General features: G+C 42.8%; 1 pseudogene; it reads right to left on the minus strand.

Moving 5' to 3' along the window:
- Nucleotides 1-2,767: 2,767 nt before the first annotated feature.
- On the minus strand, nt 2,768-3,780 carry LOC122708513 (annotated as a pseudogene).
- Between the last annotated feature and the right edge of the window lie 354 nt (nt 3,781-4,134).

Below are 4,134 nucleotides of genomic sequence, written 5' to 3' on the forward strand. Positions count from 1 at the left end.
AAACTGACATCTTAACTATATTGAATCTTTCTATCTAGAAACAGAGTATGTCTCTCCACTTATTTAGATGTTACTCCTTTAATAAGCATTTTGTCATGTTTATCATGCAAGTCCTGAAGATGTCTTCTTAGATTATTTAATTTGGGGGAATTTTGTATATAAGTAATTTGATTTTGTACATGGTATCGATTTTTGAAATTCTGGCTTCCAGTTGTTTATTGCCAGCATATAAAAATATGATAGATTTTTTTCATGTTGACCTTATACCGTGCAACCTTGCTAAACTAAATAATAAGTATTTTTATTTTGTTTTTTGTAGATTCTTTGTGGTTTTTTTTTTTTTTTGGTCATGTTGCCTGTGAATAGGGATAGTTTTAGCTCTTCCTTTAAAATCTGTATGCCTTTTATCTGTCTTTCTTGCCTTATTGCGCTGGGGCTTCTCATAGGATACTGCATAGCTGCTGGGAGAGTGAACAACTTTGCCTTGTTCTCTATTTTGGGAAGGCAAGCATTCAATCCTTTTAGCCATGACATTTTTGTAGGTACTCTAAATCAAGTTAAGCAAGTTCTCCTCTAATCACAGTTTGCTGAAATTTTTGTCACAAATGTATGTTGAATTTTGTTAATTTTTTTCTGCACCGATTGATATGATTGTGTGGCTTTTCTTATTTTATTAACCTATTAATACTATAGCTTGTGTTCATTAGTTTTAAAATATTTAACTAATCTCCATTCATGAAATAAATCCAATTCTGTTGTCATGTATTATTTTTTAATATATTTTGCTAGTATTTTCTTGAATATATTTGCATGTTCATGTGGGGTATTGGTGTATAGCTTTTTCTTCATGTGTTGTTTTTGTATGATTTTGACTTCAGAGTAGTGATGGCCTTATAAAATGAGTCAAAGGTTATTCCTTCTATTTTTTGGAAATTATTATATACAATCAGTGTAATTTTTCTTTAAATATTTGGCAGAATATGGCAATAAAACTATCTTGGCCTGGAGTTTCAATGGCAAACTCTTTTTCTTTAATAAATATAGGACTATTCACATTATCTATTTCTTCCTAGGTGACTTTTAGTCATTTATTGCTTTCAAGTAATAAGTCCATCTCATTTAAGTTATTGAATTTATGTGCATAAACTCATTTATAGTGTTTTCTTTTTACCCTTTCAGTAACTATGGGATCTATGACTTTGGGGGTTTGAGGAGACTTAAATCTAACACCCCATGTTTTCCCCCATTGCTCAGTAAGGGATCAGGTAGTAGCCTTTGATCCTGATAAAGCCAACTTGGTGAACATTACTTTGCTTTAGATGGGAGGCTCGCTAACACACCTGGGATGATACTCAACCATCTAACCATAGTAGTTTTGAAAAACACAGGCTCTGTTAAACTAGCCAGCCTCTGCGAAACCTGTGGCTTGTAGAGATGTGCTCTCTGCACGTGATAGATTTCAAAGTAGCAAGAAGAAAAGAAGTCCCTGTGCTAGAGATTGAATGTTTGTGTCTCCCCAAAATGCAATTGTTAAAACCTAATTCCCAGTGTGATGCTATTCGGAAGTGGGGCCTTTGAGAGGTGATTGGGTCTGCAGATGGAGTCATCATAGATGGGGATTAGTGTCCTTGTAAAGGAGACCCCTTTCTACCATGTGAGGACACAGTAAGAAGATGGCCTTCTATGAACTGGGAAGCAGGTTCTTACCAGGCTCTGAATCTGCTGGTAGCTTGATCTTGGACCTTCCAGGCTTCAGAACTGTGATAAATAATGTTTGATGTTAAGCCACCCAGTCTCGGGTGTCTTTGTTATAGCAGCCTGAATGGACTAAGACGCCCTGCACGTCCATTTCCTTTTCACACACTCACCAGACAAGGTGGGTGGAGAGTGTGAGGCTAGCAGAGGTTCCTCAGCACTGAAGCGGGAGCCAGGGACAAGGAGATTCCCCTTAAATAACTCACAGGAATTGTATTCTAATCACGGTGGAACTAACTGGAGAAGTTGGGGAGGCGAGGTGATCTCAGGTCCTACAATAACTGGTGGGAACAAGAGCCAAATAAGTCCCCCTGGTTAGAGTAATGTCATATGCAGGTTAATGTCTAGCACAGGTTACAAAAATCATAATGGGATACATTAAATTTTAGATCAGACCTTTGTGACAGTGTTGTGATAATATGGAGGAGGTGATGACCAAGTGCAGAGTCCAGAATCAGAGTAGAGTCAGGCCAGACTTCACAGAAGGAGTATGACTTACATAAGTAATGGATGGGAAGGGGCTAGAACTCAGGGGAATGGTGAATGGGGAGGAATTGGGGGGATAAGGTGGGAGAAGTGGGTTGAAATGGGATGGAGAAGGGTATGAAATGCCATGCTAAGAGTCAGAGGTACTCTTTTAGGGAGAGGAGCTAGGGAGGTGTTCATTAAGAACAGTGCTGGGGGAGACATATCTGGGAAGGTAGTGAAATATCTGCATAGCATTAGCAAAAGTCGATGCTCAAGGCCCCAAGTTAGTACTCATCTTCCCTCATCCTGCCCTCCTTCACTCCACCTCTCTGATGCTCCTCACTGGGGCCCTTGGACCCTATCACAAGCCAGCAAGCAGAAATTAATGCCTGGCTCTGCAGACCACTGCTTTTGTCTGTGGCTGAGGTCCATTCTGATATTCTGGTGGGTTGGTGCCCATGTATACTGGATCTTAGGTGAGTTTTTTCAAAAAAACTGTTTGCCATCAACCCATTTCCATTTTAAGAGTTTGAGGAACAGCAGCTTAAGACCACTCAGTGGTTGTTCTTACCCATTCGGTGGTCTGAGCAGCGGGAGCTGCAGACCAGTCTTCAGCAGCAGGCTGAGCGCTCCAGTCTTCACAGGGGAATTGAATAGTCTCAGGGGGCACCTGCATGCCTTCAGACCCCCAAGTCAGGTGGCACAGACATGAACTGCAGAACCGGAGCAGTCCATCCAACCTGAAATTCCTCCTTGGTCACAGTCTTGTCAACTGTTGCCTGCTCTTCCTTTTCGGTCTTTTCAGGATCCCTGTGGAAGCAGCGATGAGGCAGGACCTTCCGTGGGGGTTCACTGGAGATGCCATGCATGTGCAGAACTTCCTGGGCAAACAGCCACCACATCAGATCCATCGAGTGAGCTCCCTCATCGTTGCACAGGATGGCAGTGTCCACAGAGCACAGAGGAGTGCCTGTGTTACACAGCAGTGGTTGGCAGATTAGTGTAAGGGGCTTCTGTGAGACGCTGGTGGTCAGCCCTGGGATCAGTAACCACCAGAAGTCTTGGCTCCCAGAAGGCTGCCTGGATCAGGTTAGTGAAGGTTCCAGGAGTGAGGCGGCCAGCAGTAGGAGGGGCTCCAGGGGCAGCAGCAAATTCATTGGCCAGTATTCCCAGAGGATATGACACTGGATCATCAGCTGGGTTTTCAGTGGCAACAATGGCACAAACCATCGGCAGAAGCTCCGGCCAGGTCTCCTTCAGATTTATGATGGAGACACCATCCCTCTTTCTTTTGTAGATGTTCTATTCCACTTGGAAGTCAAGGTTGGTGCTACCTCACTGGGTTCCTGATGCAAGGAGTTTGAGGACGTCCTCCTCCTTCATTTGCAGGACGTAGAGGGCTCCGGACACTGTGAAAGTTTCCTTTTAAGTTCCAGTGAGAATCCAGAACAATGTCATATGGACCATTTTCTGGGTAGTGAAGAAAGGTGATTCTTAGGTTTCGTGCCTCTCCACCTTCAGCAGCCACGAGGACGTGATGGGGAAGCAAGAATTCATGCTGCCCAGGGATCTTGCCCTTCCACTGTGAGCTCTCCAGTCCTTCATCTGAACGTGGCAGGCCCAAGACCGCAGACCCTGGAGAACGCCCCATGTTTGGATTTAAAAACAAAACCATGGCATTTCATAGAATTATTTTCCCTCAATAGAATAAAAGTTCCAGGAGAGAAAAGTAGTTCCTTTGGACCCTGCTCTCCCTTTAAGTCAAATAAACATCTGTCAAGGAGGAACAAGACAGAATTCCTTGTGATCAGATGCTCCTGGTTCTATAGCAATTTATCAAAGCCCTTCTCATCAATTAGAGAAATATTTGAAAAATCATCACAGCTCCTGCAAGCGCCTCATGTATAATTC

This window comes from Cervus elaphus, chromosome 15 (genome assembly GCF_910594005.1).
Source record: "Cervus elaphus chromosome 15, mCerEla1.1, whole genome shotgun sequence".
Classification (NCBI taxonomy): domain Eukaryota; kingdom Metazoa; phylum Chordata; class Mammalia; order Artiodactyla; family Cervidae; genus Cervus; species Cervus elaphus.